Below are 19603 nucleotides of genomic sequence, written 5' to 3'. Positions count from 1 at the left end.
CCTTTTGTTTATATAAACTTGGAGCATAGGGAGGAGAGGTTTTGACCGGGTGAGATGACATAGGGGGCGGGAAAAGGTGATGGGTATGGGGTGACTGACAGGGCCAATGGCAAAGCTCTACATCAGCAACTGCTGAGCAGAGGCAGGACCAAACAGGTCCTGTTGAGTCACCCTGGTACAGAAATGACTAAGACATGTCTCAGACTCGAGCCAGGCTGGGATTTGTCCTCAAGGCCCAAACCAGGGCTAAAATGGGGCCCAATAGCACCGCACCCCAACGGACCTGCCACCTTCTCTGGCTCAGGGAAGAGGGTTGCGTGGAACGCATGAACAGAGTGAGCCGCGTGGGGGCAGCAGAGTGCCTGACGTATCAGAGGGAACCCCACAGGCCACAGTGGGAGGTGCACCCGGATTGGATTCAGAGGCAGCTGCACCCCTGCCTTCCATGCACCGCTGGCATGGATGGGGGTGGCGGAGGCTCATCAGGAAGTGTCTAGAGATCTGGAAAGGGAATGCATAGATTTGAAAACAGGAGGAAAAAGAAAGGAATTAGCTATATGAGGGCCTTTGACATTCTCAATCACAACAGAGAAAGAGGGTAACACTCAAAGCATTCCAGGTAGTAAAAGTGGAGGATTAAAAGGTAAGTTTTAACAAACATATAGATAAAGAGAATAAAGAAAAACAACACTTGAAGTATTCCCATTCAAGCATTTTTATAGTAGAAATGGTCCTACACTTGCCAAAGGTTGGGAGACAGGAAAAGCAAGAATTAGACGCAGCCGGATGTTCTAGATGCTGACACTACTGTTCCCATTGCTGTACCCTCTCATGCTTAGACTCACCTATCTCAAGAGCCCCATGAGGGCGGCATTCCCAGCATCCCCTTGTACAGTTTATGGAAATGGGGTAATTTGCCAAGGGTGTGTGTAGTTTTAAACAGGAGCTGCTAAGGACCCAAGAGGGCTAACCTGTACTACATGATCCTGATTTAAACAAAGTTCACAAAGTTCTCTTTAATACACATGCCCCCTGTGAATGTCATAACAAATAAAGACCAAAAGGCAAGCTATCACAAAACGATATCCAAGCACCAAAAGGCAGACTGCTACTTCAGGGAAGGCTAGCGAGCATTCACAGAAAGAGAGAAGAGTCTGGGCTTAACAACTAGAAAACAGTCTCCTAAGTAGACAAGAGAAAAATGGGAGCCTGCTGAACTCAGCCTTGGCTAAGACCAGAACGACAGGGAGGCAAGAGGATGCCTTTTTAAGAATTACACTTACACCCTGTGAAATGGATGTGCTGAAATGGGGATCATCAATCAATTGCTCTCTTTTCATCGGACCCAAGAGGCAAACATCCACTTCTTCCTTTTATATAAAGCTAGATCACAAAAAATTATCATTTTTAGAGATGCTATTTCAGTCAATGTTGGCCGAAGAAAAACAATTGTATAAAAACCATTCCATGTTATCTATAGCTCAGATATTCATGTATTCAATAAATATATTAAATCATATGTTGGATTGTTACGCATAGTGGACAATCTGAACTACAGCAATACCAAGAGGTAAATGAAACGTAGCCATAGGGGGACGATGCTGTCTAACTGGGGTGGCAAAGGTGATGATGGTAACTATACTCAGATGACAGGTGTTCTGCTGTGAAGATGGGGCCAATAAGATGTGGCCACATCGAGGGAAATGTAGAGTATTTATAGGGAAAGTAGAATTTTGTGTCTCAGAGAATAATGGCTCTCCCAGAAGGACCTGTGAGAGGGAAGCAGGTAGGCTGAATACAGTGTCTTCTAATTCCACGCTCCTGGCTGACCTGGCTGTGCCTTAGCTTCACAAATCAATGCTAATGGCTTCAAACTTCCAAACTTTCATTTTACAAAGTTCCATGTTAATTGTAACTGTCTGCTCTCACTGGGTTTTACGCTCCATCAACTGGATATCTCACACTCCCAATCAATATCGCTCATGAAGTGAACATAATCCTGAAGCCAAAATCCATAGACCCAATTTTCCCTCTTCCATTCCATTCTAGGCATTTTCCTCTACAAAATGATCTCCTCTTGATATTACAAGGAAAATGTCCAAGTGGCACAAAATGTTGCCTCCAAAACCAAAAATGTAGCTAAAATTATCTTTCTGCTGTTTCTCCAAGCTTGCTCAATGGCATGATTGGAGACAGCCTAGTCACACGCTTAGATAGAATGTCTTTTTCTCTGACTTTCCCGGTGTCTCACCCCATATACTTGTGCTGAGATGTAACTTGCAAGAGAAGGAAAATGAAGTCCAAATATGGTGTCCGATGAGCTTTGACAGATATGCGCATGCATGTAAAGGCCGCTCTAAGCAAAATCAAGTATGTTTATCAACCAAAAATTCTCTGTGTTGTTTTTGTTTGGCGGTGGTGGTGCTCAAGGCAGGGTCTCACTAAGTGGTGCAGACTGGTCTCCAGCTTGAGAACCTCTGCTTCCATCCCGGAGAGCTAGGACCACAGGAACACACCACAAATCTCAGCTTTGCTGTCTTCATTCTTATATTTTAATCATCCAGGCTACCTTACCAAGCACACAAGAAATCTAGTTTGTGCTCAAAGAGAATGGTATTCAAATAAGTAGCCAAACAGCACATAAGCTAACAATTTAAATTCTGCCTTTAGTTTCTTTGTACACACAGTAGTGATTTTAGCATGGGTTAAGTATTAAAAACATTAAGGACACTAAACACATTTGTTAAGCATTTTGTTTCTTTTTCAGATGAATAACACACACAATTCTTCATATACATGAAGCATAAATCCAAAACAGAATTACTACCCAACTAAACCCATAGAACAATTTAAAATAGAGCAAAACATACACAGACTTCATTCATAAATGAGGAAATGACTTTTAAGGGAGAATCTTCAGGAGCAGTCTAGAGAATGCTGTAGGAAGGACGTGTGGAAGATATAAAGGAAGGCTCACACTCTCTCTCTCTCTCTCTCTCTCTCTCTCTCTCTCTCTCTCTCTCTCTCTCTCTCTCTGTGTGTGTGTGTGTGTGTGTGTGTGTGTGTGTGTGTGTGTGTGTGTGTGTGTTGGGAGCAAGTTAAAGATTAGACATTTGTAAATGCTTAATGAAATACTAAGTAAAGGTTGAATTGAAATTGACTATAGCATCCATTTGGTAGCTGCTGGATATGAATGTCTCAAGTTTCCAAGCTGAGACCCACAGAGTTCAAGGGAACTCCAACCTAAACGTTGCCCCTGAAGATGTTGTGTGTAACCAGCTGACACTGATTGTCAATGGAAATGCTGAATCCCTTTGCTTGGATGATTCTCACCACTGACTGAACAGTGGGTTTGTTAGGCAAACAATTGCTTCATGTTGTACCTGTCAACACTTGCAAGGGTGACCCCATACTGACATTAAATCTGTACTCAGTCCTGTTGCCATCTGTCTGACTTTATTAACATTCATTTAATGGTAATGCCTGAGCAATGGTGAGGAAAGCTGCATTAAAAGCTTTTCAGGTCCCAAAATCTCCTTGTAGTAGTTAGATATTCCTAGATAATCTATTTATGCAACACGAGCATTCTTCATTTCCTGTGAGCTTTAGCATCTGTTTCTGAACTTGAGTTGGAATTCCAATACACCAGTGTACCCAAGGACCTCCCACTCGGAACTTCTTTTCTTACATCAACAAACTACCCAGTCCAATTCAAACATTTATTTAAGACACGTTTATTGAAAGAGTATGAATACATCATGACTAAGTCTTATTTGCTTACTAACCTCTCAAATACAAGATGAGTATCAGCATTCAAACGCACACACTACTGAGAACGCTGAATCATGAGAAAGAGCGCACTTTAGAAGAAAGAAGTTTTGTTCTGTCGACTTTCAAATGAAACTGGTGTTTTCCCAAATGTAAAACATGACTTTCTTGGGACTGGAGAAACAGCTCAGTGGTTCTTCCAGAAGAGCCAGATTTGGTTCCCATTACAGATGTGGCAGCTCATCACCTTCCAGAATTCCAGTTTCCAGAGATCAGATGCTCTTTTCTCACTATTGCGGGCCCTGGACCCACTTGGTGCAGATATACATCCAGGCAAACACTTATACAAATAAAATAAATAAATCTTTATGTGATTTTTTTAAACCAAAACTATCACCAAATATTTTCTTTATACAATGATTTGAGGAAAAGAAAGACTTAGCTATCATTTAAGATAGAAATACAGATGAGAAAGTCAAAGAACTAAATGCATAGGAAAGGAGATAAGGCAAACAAAAGACAGAGATAACAAAAGCAAGGAGAATCAAATAGATGAAGCATGGATTAACCTGTGGAGCGAAAAGTGAGGTGTAGAGTGCCAGTAAAAGGGATCAAAACCCACACTATGAGAATAACCAATCGACAATGATTGTAGAAGCCTAAAGGAATCATGGAATTTGTGTCTGGTTTTTCTACCAACTAATTAATAGGACATTCAATTAAAGTGTCATCAAATATAGGCGAGATTGCTGATTCTCAAATTTAGATACATTTTTAAATATTTATTTATTTATTTTATGTATATGAGTGCTCTATCTGCGTATGCACTGTCTGCTCTTCCAGAGGTTCAATTCCCAGCAACCACATGGTGGCTCACAACCATTTGTACTGGGATCCAATGCCCTCTTCTGGTATGTGTGAAGACAGCAGCAGTGTACTCATGTATATATATATAAAATAAATAAATAAATCTTTTTTAAAAAAATTAAAGTTGAGGACATTGTAAAAGTTGTATTGTTTTAACTTGTGTAAAATAATTTCCTACAATAACTATTTCACAAATTTAGTGAGAAAGTCAATATTGTTTTTTGGCAAATTCTCTCATTTCTAACACAAACAAGGCAGGAATTTTTCACAGTTGCTTCTGTGTCTGCTCTATAGTAATGCACCATTTGGTTGAAATACTTAAAGACAACCTGACATCACACAGATACAAATTGGAAAGGGTTGAAGTATTTTAATAGCCTTTCTCTAGTAATTGTGAATAATCTTTTAATATGACACCAAACCTCATTAGTGTTCAGCTTCATAGAGATTAGCTCTAATGAGTAGTAATATATTAGGAGAAGATTTTATTCACTGTTGTATTGAATTCTTTCCCTGCTTTAAAGAAATGATTTTTTAAAATTTATGAATAAATTTGTAACATAGGTCATTAGGAAAATGGTTTCTTGCATCATCCAAATGTTGGCATATTTCATTATCCATTATCAAATTATGACATATTTTAGTTGCATGTTTTTCCTAATTCTAATTTGTTTTCAGGAGTTGGTGAGATGGCTCAGTGGTTTAAAGCACTGGCTGTTCTTGTAGAGGACCTGAGTTCAGTTCTTAGCATCCACACTGTAGATCACAATCATCTGTTGCAGGGGATCGGACACCCTCTTCTGACCTCCTTAGGCACTGGGCACACACAGGCACATATAAAACAGGCAAAACACTCATATGTATAAAGTATATTTTAAATGGTGTTTCATGGGTAGGGGAGTGGCTCAGCCAGTTTGCAACTGAAGCAATTGCAATTATACTTTCCCTCAAGACAGCATCACATTTTGGTATAGAACAGACATGTTTTGTACATGCTTCCCATTGTCGAAAAATACAAGGATTTCAACTTTAATAAGTTCATATTTTATTATGCTTCGCCAGTGATAGTCTTAACTGGGAGTCTGGCAATGACAAATGCTACAGTAACCAATCATTATAGCTTGATGGGTTGGGTTAATAAATGATAAGACTCCAAGAGTGTTGCCCATGACTACTTTTGTGACCTCAGTATAAATGTCAACACAGTACAAGAGGCAAATAAGATCTTAGGGTTACATGCTAACCCTTTAGACTTTTCAGACTCTGTAGAAGGGGTGAAAATAAAAATATTTGATAGAGTACATATTAAGAGCCAGCAGAAAAAGGCTGGAGAGATGGCTCAGCCATTAGAGGCCATGTTCACAAGCAAAAATATAAGAACCAGCACTAAAAGATTTCTAATCCACCTTGGGCAATCAATGGATCTCTCCAACTCACCAAAGTGACTGTCCTAGGCGGATATAGTGCCTTGGAAGAGAGTTAATCAAAGAATCATTTCAAACAAACAAACAAACAAACCCAAAGAACACCCAAATGTAGTATAATGGTGTTTGTTAATTTTCTACCAATAGATAAAGCTAAAAGGCAACAGAAAATTATTTTTTTAAAACATTTATTGGGCTGAAACCAAATGGAACCCCTGATCTGCTGTGATGGAGCTCTGTTCCCCTTTTGGGTGGCAGCAGCTTCTTGTAGCCAAGACACATGTTTCACTTTCTAGAACAATTGTGAAGTATAAACAAATGACTGAAGGTGCTTTTTAAAAGAAAATATTAATTAACATAGTTTTATTTTTATTTGGTCTGGGGAACTTATCTCCTCCAAAAGAAAAAGAGAAAAAGAAAGAGAGGGAGAAAAAAGATTAAGCCTGACTACTGGGATTGGTTTGAAGTACACTAAAAATATGGCCGGGAGAGCAATTTTATGATGATAGCTCTTCTCTTTGATACTGTATGAAGCTCTGAAAGAAATTTATGTTCCACTGAAAAGCTTGTTGAGTGGTTTCATGACAAGAACAGTGGAGCTGGAGCATGAGGACAAGGCTGTAAATAATTATCAACTTGTCTCTAGCAATGACTAGCCCCTTAGCTGTGTACTAAACTTTAAGCAACACTAGTCTTCCTTAATGCAACACAGGTAAGAGTTGTTTACTTAGTCATGCAATTCCATGGGTGGAGGTGAAGAATTTTATAATAATCACATGGGGCATAAAACTAAGTTTTCTATTTGTCCCTCTTTGGGGACATCCATCAACACAAGTCAAATAAAATGTGACTTGATTCAGAATATTGTGATAACATTTACCAATGGCAAGTATAAATGTACAACCCTCATAGATCTTACAGCAACTTCATTATGACTTGTAATTGGTTCTTGGCTTTGCCAATCCCCAGATGAAGACAAGGACAAGAGTTAAATTTAACATCCTGGACCATGTCTAATTTTGCCCATCTGAACTTTCATCTGAAATATCTTCACAGGATTTATTTAGGGTTGCCCTTTTGCAGAAATGTGTACATAAATAAACATCTCCCTCTGATGGCTTTTGTCTGACTGGGAGTTTCTCAGTTTAGTATTGCTATGATGGCACCAATGGGAATGCTTAGGAGTCAACCTTCATCTTGGGCTGCAGTGTGAAAGCTAGGAGCCATATATCTCTGTACCCAAGCTCTGCATAGTGATGACCTACAAGAAGAGCAATAGAGGAGGGCCTACTATATCCCAGGGCACACACTGCATGTGTGGAGAAGCAGCTGGCACACAGTAGTCTGTTGTACAGTGTAGTTGTGATTAATGATCCACATATCCACCATCCCACCACAATGCACTTTGAGAGATCTAAGAAACTGTCATCTATTCATTTCTTAAATTTCATATTCCATTGTCAAGGTGTGTACCTTATTTTTTGAGATAAGATCTCATGGGCTGAAGAGATGGTTCAACTGGTAAAGGCTAGGCTTACCACCAAAACATTGGTTCTCATATATCCCAGGCTGGTTTCAAACTCCCTGTGATGACCATTAATTCATGATCCTCCTGTCTCCTGCTCCCACTTGGTGGGACAGCAGGTGTGCTCCACCATGCCCTGTCTATGAAGTCTGAGAACTGAACATTCTAGGAGAACACTCTACCAAATGAACTATATCTCCATCCCAAGGCATGGACTTCTGTGACTCTTGCATTATGTATTAACAAGTTCTTTTGGAGCCTCAAAGGTGATAAAACTTTCCAAGTGCCAGGCAAGATTGTGTTATTCAAATTAAAACTCTGTGTTCACTTTTCCCTTCATTATGGTTGGCTTTAATGAAATCAGAATTAGACATGCATGAGAGCATGACATACACACATGCACACGCACACACACACACACACACACACACACATTTAACTGTGAAACCAAACATGAGAATGATTTAGGAAAAGATGTATAAACTGAAGTTAATAGAATCACTTATTGAGTCATTGAGCCATGTAACTGCTATAGATGGCACTGAGCTAAGTAAGGTCACTGATTTAATTAAACAAAAACTGACCAAGAATAATCTTGTGTCAGTTTTCACCATCAATTTGACACAACCTAGAATCATCTTAGAAGAGAATCTAAAGAAGAATTGTCTAGATCACATTGGCCTTAGGGCATATCTATTGGAAATGGTCATGATGGTTAACTGACATAGGAAGACACATCCCACTGTGGGCAGCACCAATTCCCTAGGCCAGGATCACTGTGTTGTCTTCACTCTGCTCTTGACTATGGGTAAAATGCTTTAACTTCCTGCTTTCACGCCCCACAGTAATCTAGGATGGGGACATGTAAACGGAATAATCCCTTTCTTTCCTAAATTACTTTTTGTCAAGAAATTGCATTACAGAAGTGAAACTAGAACAGATCTTCCAGACCTCAGAAGCATCTGCTAGCTCCTGTCAGCTTATCTCTACATCTCATACAGAGCCCTAGCAGTGTCCTGCCATGAAAACACCATCAGGGGCTCTAACCTGGAGGTGAGTGCTTCAGGCTGCCAGCTGAACTCACAAGAACACAATCAACACCAGGTTGGTAAGCATGACTCTCACTCTTAATTGGAGATGAGAACACATTTAAAACAGTTTCACTTCTATTCTGAGTGTCCTAAGGTAAATAATGAGTGCTGGGAAGAAGTGGAAATTAGTGCAAAACTAAAACAAAAACAAACAAAAAACAAAACAACAACAAAACCCAAAATAGTCTTTCACCTTCAGAGAAGGAAGTCCTGGAAGAAAATGGGACTTTTTAATTAGTCATGTATGGAACTTTGTGTTGTTCTTTTCTCATAGGGAACACTATTCTAAGCAAAACCAAAACAAGGATGAATTAGTTTTAAATGACACAACCTATAATCACCTTAGAAGAGTCTTAATTAATGAGTATTGTCTTAATGCTTAACGAATAGAGGAAGAAAAATCCCACTGTGGGCAACACCAATTCCCAAGGCAGGGGTCCTGAATGGTATAGAAGTTTACACAACCACCTTTACACACATACTCCTGGTTTTCAAACATTCCTGATTCTCTAGTCCACTCTTGAACTGGCCTCTCCAAAGACCATGAAGCATCTTACAATTAAGTCCCCTGAGTGGTGTCTACTCCGCTTCCAATGTAGTTCCACTGAATTAGTCTGTTTCTGATTATCCATTGTCCACAGCTACTTGCTTTAGAGATATATCATTAACCTTATTCTCTTCTCCCTTCCTCAAAAGCCCTATTCATTTGACCTCTACAGTCTCCTTTCTGTAAGGTGAGCTTTCACCTTACTTTATCATCCTTGGCTTTGACCTAAGCTCCCGTTACATGCATATCTTCAGCCACCAATGAATATCTCCACTCAGGTTTCTAAATAGTGTACTTAGAAATGACTTTTAAATTGATCCCAAATGATGACACTTGGCATTACTTTTTCTTATTTCTAAATGTAATTTTACAAATCAAATATCTATCTACAGGTCTCTCTGTATGTCTATCTGTCTGATCAAATATAAAATATTGCTGATTCTTTACCTTACTGGATGGAACCATACTGAAAGTCTTTCTATAGGTTAAAGGTCTGCAATTTAATGTGATTCTCTTCACAGACATTGGTCTAATAGGCTCCTTCGTACTGTACCTTCATTTCTGGGGTTCACTTTGATGATCACCATCATTATTCCCTCTGGGGTTTCCTCAGTGAAAAGACTGAATTTCTTCAGTTTTCCCACATCCACCTTATATAAATGAACTGCAGTCTACCTTTGCAGCTTCCCTCAGAGGCTCCTGTTGCAAGTCACCCTGGCTTAGCATCACATCTCTCCTCTCCCCGTGAGTATAGACTTAATGATCTAAACACATCTCGCTTACTGGAACTCAAATCTTCGTCTCATTCCACTATCACTTTACTTTTAATTGCTTTTCCCATGAATAGTCTTTCATGTTATTTAAATACCTATGAAGGCTTTTTAAAATATCTGATTTTTTCATTAAGGAAAGCATAGAAACTTATTTATTATAAACGATCAAAGGATAACTGTTGCTACTTTTTCGTGGTTTTTTTTTTTAAACGATCTGAATCCTGACTCAGATAGCATCATTTAATCCTTCCTTCTTTAAACCAGCTCTCCTGCACAGATGTGGGACGCCCTTTCAGACTTCCTTTCCACTTCAGCACCACTCACTGCTTAGGCCACGGTGCACGGTGCTCCCATCTGTCTCCTGTGAAGACTCGATTTCACCAGAATGGAAACTGATGAAAGACACAGAGAATTTCCATACATGTTCTAATTCCTGGACTAGACTTGAATTTCTTTACATCTCTAGCAATGAAATCTCTCATATCCACTAACCCCCAACAGCTCGGTGGCCACACTGAAACTGGGATGCTTTGAGGCATGGGTCCTGTGCTCACAGGATTGCACAGTCTAAGCTCCCGGGCAAGAAAACGTCTCTCGTCATTGGATCACAAGCAACGATCCTGCTGCTGGCTGAATTTGTTTTAAAATGACCCTACACTTTTGGGGGTTTTGTTTGTTTGTTTGTTTGTTTTTGTTCTTTGTTTGTTTGTTTTGTTTTTGTTTTTTGTTTTTGGATAGAAAAAGAAATCATTCTTGAAACCTCTACTGTTCTCTAAATGTCCTCTATCCGTGTCTCCTCTGTTTTACTAACCTATTGCTGAAAGTCAATTCAAGATGTTTAAAAATAAACTTTTTTCAGAAGATGCCCTTTGTGCCTTAGGCAATTTCAGATAATGTCCCCCAAAGCTCCTAAAACCATAAAATTTCTGTATTGTTGAGATATTTCTATTACACTGGATTTTCTTCTCTTGTATAATGGAACAAGAGCAAGGAATATACTGTTCTTTGTCTTACAAGATCCTGTTATTCGTATAAAGAGGTAGAAATGGACAACAAAGGGTACACTCCCATCTGACCCTATTTACCAAAAAAAGCAATTAGGATTTTTTAAAAAGATATACAACACTAACATCTAGTAAGGGGAAAAATCATAGTTCAGAGAATTATAAAATTTTGTGAGTGAGGGGTAAATGAGTCATTTGGTTTAAATTCATGATTTAGAATAGTAAGATGAGATAAATGGAAATGTTACAATTCAATAATGATGGACACCTTGACAGAAATGTTTCTGTTTTAGCTTTGCTTAAAGATTGACTCCTGCTTCTTAAGCCTTCCTTAGCCTTGTTACAATGTAATTAAGTGAAAAGATTGTACTGAACTTTGATTCCTGTGTCAAATTAGAAAAGAAGAAAACCTCATTTCATTAAGCAGCAAAAAAAATTCTCTTGGTATCTTGACTGAAAAAAAAATGGTGGATGAAAGGAGGCTGTGTTTTTCTTAATGTTTCATCTTATTTCCACGGAGTGGTTGTTTCTCTTTCCATTATCTTGAGATGGGGATAAAGGCGTCTAACTAAACACTGATTTTCCTAACTTGTATTCTATGTAATATTACTCAGAGGAGCTAATCAATATGTAGGAAGTGACATTTATCCATTCTTTCTTGAATACTGACTTAAATACATATGTTAAATAGAGTTATCATTTCAACTATATGTCATTTTTCAAATAGAATAAATAATACATTAATACACACAGTTTAGTTTTCTTGGTTTAAATACAGGCCAGAATATTTGCTGAAAGCCTACTGTATGGTTTAACAACTTAAGATGACTTTATGAGGACTGTGGGTGGATGGTACAGACATTTTTTACTTTGCCAGTATAAAGCATAATAGACGCCTCTGCAATTGCAATGGCTCCTGCTGAGCCTGGTCCCTGTTCGTTTCTACCCAGGGTCGTCTGTTCCCATAATGTACTGGAGGCACTCTCTATGACGACAGAGTATGACCAGCGACTAGTATTTTGCAATGAAGGCCCCAGGAGGATTTCTGCTGGAACAAAGTAGTGGGCCCAACTGTCCACCCTCTCTTAAAAGCAAATCCAGGTCTCAGTGCCCTCGAGTTCTAGTGAGCATACAGGAAGACGTGGCATTATAGGAGCCAGCAGGAGTGAGCAGCATGGGGGACCCATTTGTAAACACACACCCTTGCTGACAGCATCCCTAGCAGAGGCTTAGCTTGAGCTAGGGATGTCTTTTACTATTGACCTTAAGACATAGCTTATATACTGAAAACATTTGAGTTATTTGGCTTTCCAGGCTCATATATGATGTACAATGGGCTGAGATATTTTATCTCCAAAAACACTGATTCGTTCATCTCCATCTGTTTTACTACTAAAGTAGAACCTCTGTGACTATTGTTTCAGACTCTCAACAAAAGACAATGCCTAGAGACAACACTCTCCCTTGGAAAGAAGCCATGTTTTCCATCTTAGACTACCTTGCTATACAGCCAAGCTATATCACTCCTCAATAATTACCCAAAAGACCCATGTTAACCAACCATTTACATGTCACTGTTTATTGCAGCACTATTCACAATAGCTAAATTATGGAGCCAGACTAGGTGCTCAAGACATAGGCATGGCTAGAGGAAATACGGTTCATAGACATGGAGGAATTTCTTTCAACTGTAAGAATGAAGTTCTATGCTCTGAAGGAAAATGGATGAAACTAGAGATAGCTGTATTAAATAAATTAAAAATGCAAATACATGTTTTTGGCCAGTTTGGGGCCCTTAACATTATGAATACCATAGAAACACGTGTTTACCAACAACATGAAATTCAGACGAGTACACTGGCAAGTGGCCCATACAGATGTGCTTGCAGGGCCATGTGTCCGGAGGACATAGATGCTTTGCAGTAGAGACTTTTCTAAATCGTGATCTAAATGACATAAACACACATCCACTACCTTTTTTTCCTGTCTAAATTCCTTTTTTATTAAATTATTTTATTTATTTACATTCCAAATGTTGCCCCCCTTCCCTATCCTCCCTCCCCGAGTTCTTCACCCCATCCCACCTCCCTTTTGCTTCTGAGAGGGTGCTCCCCCACCCAAGCCCCACCCCTCTCACCTGCCTCATTCTAACTCCTACAGTTATTTTGCACATACCTGTAATCCCAGCTCTGAGAAGACAGAGTGGGGACCCTATAGGATCAGCAACTGGACATTCTAGTCACTCCAGGTTCCTTGACATGCTGTTTTGAAATAGTAAGGTTGGAAGTGATTGAAGGAGACACCTGATGTCATCCCCTGACCTCAGCACTCATATGCATGTGAGTATATGTGTGCCCCACCCATGTGAACATGTGTGTGTGTGTGTGCGTGTGTGTGTGCGCACACACACACATATGCACACATACAGAGACCCAGGTCCATACACAAGGACAGCTGTTATTCCACATGTCAGGCACCATACTCATTAACTCAGTTAATTTTTTACAACCATGCATAAAATCAATGCTATGAAAAAACTGGAAATTAGGCAGACTACAAAGCTGTGATAGAATAGCAAAGGTCTTTTTTTAACTTAATATAACCTCCCGTGCAGAGCCATACCTTAAAATGAGCCAACTGGCCTTTGGTGTCAGTCTGCAATAGCAAAAAGAACATGATATGAAAATTCAATCAGCAGTCCTAAACAGTTGCATCACCCTCATTTGAAGCCTCTATGCTCCCACGTGTACTGCACTGTCCCCAAAGCCCAAAGTAAAACATTCAAGGTAGACACAGACTTTTCTCAAGGATTAAAGCACACCATAGTTCAGTTGCCCAGTTCTTCAAATGCTCAGATTTTTCCAGCTAAATGTCTATTCCTGGGATGTTTTCCGTTATGTTACCCTGACTCTCTCCGTTTCTCTGCTGAAGTATTGAAGTGTTCAGCAGCTCCAGCCATGGCTGCTCCTTGCTCTGGCCACTGATACAGAAAGCACCTTGCTCTGACTCTCTCCTCAAACATTTGGTCCCCCAAACATTGCTGTCTTTACTGATCGTATGCAGAAACCTGCGTGACAAAAACATTTTGCGTATGTGTTTAAATCATCATGTACCACTACATTGCTTCACTATAAGGACTGGGAAATTTTCTGACGTTTTGGAAATTATAGACAGTGGCTACTGAGGGGTTCCTGAGCTTCTTTTGTAACACTGCTAAAATCCACTGTCAGCGTGATTAGCATTTGTCTTGACCTAGATTTCAAGAGTCCCAAAGATAGACTTCATTTCTAGGTCCAGTGTGATTTGAGTGTGGCTTGCTTTTATTCTGATTAAGCAATATAAACTCAATGCCGTGCACCTGAGAGAGAGGATGATTACTGACGCCTGCCATCAAGGACCAGATTGAAAACCAACCTAGCTGCCTACAAACACACATTTAGGCTACAGGAATTTTCTGCGCCCTATACAGCACGCAGCACCTCTAATCAGCATCTCCTTCTAGAAACATGGATCTGCTTTTCAAACTGTCTGTCAGCATTGCTTTCCAAAGACTAAGAAGAACAGAGGTATGCAGTGTGGATCGAAAATAATGCCTGTGCGTGTTCAAACTTGATGGTGTGCTATATTGCCGCTCACATGATATCTATTGGAGTGAATTATGACACAAGTCTACGAATGGTATTTCACCTGCAGTCCAGAAAGTGTCTGTGCCTCCAAATACTTGAGAATCAGAGATAGACTCACGGGGTCAGCCACTGGGTGACACAGAAGGAAGGCCCTGATGTGGGGAGACAGGCAGCAGAAATGAAGGGCAGCGGTGTGTCTTAAGCCCTGATGTGAGATGGAAACACCAGCTAGCACAGCAGAGCAAAGTTTTGTTAGCAGAGGTGATTTTTGTCCAAAGCTCCATGCCACTGCCATATGAATTTTGTACCTTTAATTTCCATTTACTCTCTATCCTCTGCAGTGAAGTTGAGTGACAGGGCAAGTGAACATGCTTGCATATGCCTATATAGCTCATGACTTGGGAGCGGTGTTATGGGGTTGATCAGCCTGGATTTAAGAGCTTTCTCATCCAAAATTTCGGAGGGCAACCAAGAGAATCGGAAGAAACCAAGACAACGTGTGGCAAGTTTTGTGATTTGTCAGAAGCAGCAAATCTGAAAGACTCACCTTTTCTGTTTCCAGGCCTTGTTCCATTTGAGTTCACGTATTGAAATCTAAGCCTTTGGCATCTGCTTTTGCTCACATAGTTTGGAAAGAGTTAGTGTTTGACTCTCAGCTCTGAGCTCCTGGCTCCCTGAATAAAACTGGTGATAGATGCAAAGTTCATACACCTGAGTCCCCAAAAGTTCATACACATGAACCCCTGAAAGTTCATACACATGAGCCCCTGAAGGTACATATGCCTGAGCCCCTGAAAGTTCATACACATGAGCTCCTGAGGGGATGAGCTTCCTGGGGGAAGGATCAAAGTCCTAACAAAATTCTCAACAGAGCTAATAACACAGCAATTGCTTAACCTTAACACTCATTGCTCCTAACTATAATAGAAGAGGCTGCTCTGTGCCACTCTAGAAATGGAAATGTCACTTCTCACTTCCTTGAGAGTAGGTTACTCTTCTATACCTATGTGAGTGCCTCCAGGAGCCATGCTCCCTCCCAGGGAACGCTGCATCATGATAGATTCTGTCATGTGAAGTCCCCAAGTTCTGAGCACTGCCTGTGAGATGGGCTAGCCTGAAGAAGGCCACAAACAGAGCTCTGAATCCTCATGCCCTGCTGATCAGCGTTAAACATGTACTGTAGACCCTATGGGTTACTTATACAAAATCCCACCAAGCAAAGCGGAGCGCTGTATTGGTTCCTCTTCCATTGGATTGCTTAGATTGGTAGTTAATAAAACTTATGCAAGCCATCTCACCATTCCTAGTAACGCTGTTGGAAACAGTATCTTTTTAACATTAGTAAAATCAAGTGTATCATTTCAGTACTATTGGAAAAGGAAATACTTGTGTTATGTTGGGGTCAAAGGAGTTCTAATATTCTAATAGTAGCTTTTCTTTATTTGTGTACCAGTACAAGATATATGTAGCAGATTCTAAGAAAGAAGCCGTATTTAGAACACTCTGTCATTAGTTAGTTCTTTTAATAACCCGATTTCCCCCTATCTAATATTACCTAGAATGCTTATGAAATAGTTGATATTTATAGTTGCAGCAAACCAAGTATTTTCAGAGATGAAGTCAGAGTAATACTGCATTAAAATAAAGAATGTTTTATAAGCTGTTTGATTCTTTCTATTACCTATGACAGATACTCACCTTTAATGTATACATGAAATGTATTGTATATTATCATATACATATTATTATACATATATTATTATGTATATGTAGTTATTTACTAGGTTCCCTACAGGAGCCAGGAGAACACACCCTGTATCTAAGGCATTGTTCTGTATGCTTATATAAGCACAACTTTGGACATGACATCATGAGGCCTGTGAGGTTCATGTCCTAAGAAATAAACTTTCAAATATTCAAAATTTCAAATATTCAAAAAGTCAAATATTCCACCACAGCTGAAAGAGAAAAGTTAATCTTCCTCTACTATCCTATGCCTATATTAACAAAAAAGTACGTCTCCAGACTAAACCTAGAGAAGCCCCTGGATAGACTCTTTCTGAGTTAAGACTCAGCTTGCTTAATTGTGTCTTTGTACAAATGCCATCTGCCCACACTGTAAAGCTGTTCTCAAAAACTGGGCCAGACAGATACCAACATGCATGAATCTTGAGGAATTCAGAAGAATGTGTACAAATGCACCAAAAAATATTTGCTTGACTATGTAATTGAAAGGGGGGAGAACACTACTGACTTTTAGAATGTGAGAGACAAAATAATTACATTATTCCAAAGTCTAAAATAATGGTAAGAAGACCAGGAGGAAAAGTTGTCCCTGAAATTTGAGATGTTATGACTATTTCCTACAGCCCCCCCAGAAATATCTTTGGTTTTTTTTTTAATTTAAATGCACTTTATTTTTAGACAAACCGCATGACATTTTTTTCCCTTAAAAAAACAATGCCTCCATTCTACATATATCATGGTCAAAGTAAAAGCTCAAGATGACGTCAGTCGCATTTGTCCTAAGTCCTGGTGTTGTCTGGATGGTGAGCAGCAGCCAATTACAGTGACAGGGGATAGATCCAGTTTGTTAACATTTTTGCACCGCTAAGCCATCCTTAAAGAGAATCATGAATGGAGTCACACCATCTTCACGGTAGTCCAGCAGAGCAACCATAGCATCTGGATTCATGTTTTCACCAATAAAAAACCTGGTAGTTATTGAAATTAGCAAGGATGTGCTTAATTTGCTCGGCAGATCCAGTCTGGTTTCCGTTCTTCAAGCTTGCCCTTGAGAGATTTCATGTAGTCTTTGATGTACTGTTTGTAGGCCTCTTTTGTGAAGGTGGTTTCTTGTCAGTGATGGTTCATGACAATGTCAACACCGGTGACTACTGTGCTTTCAGTGCCTTCGACCTCCGGACCTTCAGTGAAAGCATTTCCACCAATGAGCGAGTCATCGACAGCAACCTCTGTTCAACCATCTTGCCTTCCACCTCCAGGCAAAGTCCATCCATGATCTCCAGGGTCTTGTAGATGTCAGAGAACAGCTCATCATGGCTGATGAGGTCCCAGTATATGATCATGGTGAGGGGGAAGGGGCGAGAGGGGGGAAAACCAGAAATATCTTTGTACTTCCTAGTCTTATATTTTAAAAACTGAAAGAAACTTAACTATCTTTTCTATAACAAAATCACAGCTCTCTTCCCTTTAATACAGCATGTTAGACACAGATGTGTATGCACTTACATTAATGCAGCTCTTTGGAAAACTTTGAGGGAAGTCTCTGGCCTGTGTCACCTTGAGTTCTACTGTTTGGTCATGGATGACACATTTTAGAGCCTGGCTTTCCTCTTCTGGTTCTGATGAGATGAGTTTTCCAGTGTGAGCTAGATGCTAGAAATCTGCCTTTGAGTCTGTCATGGCTCACTCAGCTGCCAGGTCCCACATGGTCCTTTACACGAGCTAAGAATTCAACAATCAATTATTCAGATTACTTGCTTTGGAAACACTTTTATACCCAAAGATCCTAGCCTCCCCTATTCTCCTTGTTTCGGAAGCCGTCTATCACCCATTGATCCTGGTCTTTCACAGTGGCTTCCTAGGCATGATGCTTACTCAGCAGAGAGCTCGCCACCACAGCAATCTTTGTAAAACACTGTCATTTAAAACTTTAAGAATCTTTACTGACCATCATTTGTTTAGGTTTAGACTCTTTACATTCTTTTTATAAGACTCTGAACATAACAGCCTACTTATCAATACTTTCCTTTATACCACAAAAGAACCTCCTCTTACACGGCTGGTGCCAACATCCAGGTTTAACCACAGCTGAGCTAGCTCTCACGTGTTCTGTTCCCTTAGCCCTTGAGCTCTCCTGTTTTTCTTTGGTTGTTCAAGTTAATCTTTATGTTTAGTTAAGACTCTTATGTCCTCATTCCTCCTTCCTACTTCAACTACCTTCTTGACAGTTCTAACTTCTGACCAATCATAGTCTTCACCTAGCAACACACCTATGACTTAATCCCACGCTACTTCCAGTTCTCTCTAATAGGTCACATGTCCTCTTACTTCTCTCTAACTGTTCAGTATATCATCTTATTGAGATGATGCATCCAGTTTTACAGGTAAATCCTCAAGTGTAGGGGTAACATTTAAATCATCATGTCTAAGCTAAATCATGCGTCCCAGCCATGTAGGAAGTTACTGGTTTTCTCAATGCTTCTCATTGCTTCCCATCTGCCCTGGCAGAAGTTATAAGGGAAAGCGATGGAAAGTGGAGGGAAAAGTGAGATTTCCTTCTAGAACAAAGACCAATGTGAATGACTGACATCCTGTAAATATTACAGAAAACAGTGAGTTTGTAAACTCCAAACTCACACAAATATAGACTTTTAAAGGAAATTTTAAAGGGATGTGCTTCTTTGGGGGCTGCTATTGTTATAGTAACCAAATAGTATAGCAAGTCTTTGTAAATATTAAGGAAAGGAAATAAAGATTGTAAAGTGAGAGGCTAAAGAGATGGCTCAGCCAGCAAAGTACCTGCTGAGAAGATCCAGTCTTGGTTCCCAACAACCACTTGGCAGTCTATGAGCATCTGCAGTTTCAGGGGATCCAATGCCCTCTTCTGGTCTCCATGGGCATTGCACATATACTGCATACACACACACACACACACACAATCACATACACACACACACACAAATAAACATGAGTAACTCAAAAATATATTGTAAAATAAAATTATATTTAATAAGAGGATAAACCAACAACTGGGAAATTTAAGATTTAAGGTAAGGTATTATTTTTGTACTTTTTAATTATTCAAAAAATTTTAATTTTAAATATATTATAGGATGGTACTCTGTATGCTATCAGAAGCATAAACACCAAGCCAGCTACAAACCCTTTATCTACAATGCTATCCTGCCTGCAAGCTATGCTGGGGCAGTGGTGGCACAAAGCTCGTGAGACT

General features: G+C 39.7%; 1 pseudogene; it reads right to left on the bottom strand.

Moving 5' to 3' along the window:
• Positions 1 to 17218: 17218 nt before the first annotated feature.
• LOC114617980 lies at positions 17219 to 17714 on the bottom strand (annotated as a pseudogene).
• Positions 17715 to 19603: the final 1889 nt, after the last annotated feature.

The sequence above is a fragment of the Grammomys surdaster genome, unplaced genomic scaffold, assembly GCF_004785775.1.
Source record: "Grammomys surdaster isolate TR1022 unplaced genomic scaffold, NIH_TR_1.0 139, whole genome shotgun sequence".
In the NCBI taxonomy this organism is placed as follows: Eukaryota; Metazoa; Chordata; class Mammalia; order Rodentia; family Muridae; genus Grammomys; species Grammomys surdaster.
The sequence above is the reverse complement of the archived record's forward strand: the minus strand, read 5'-3'. Positions and strand labels throughout refer to the sequence as shown.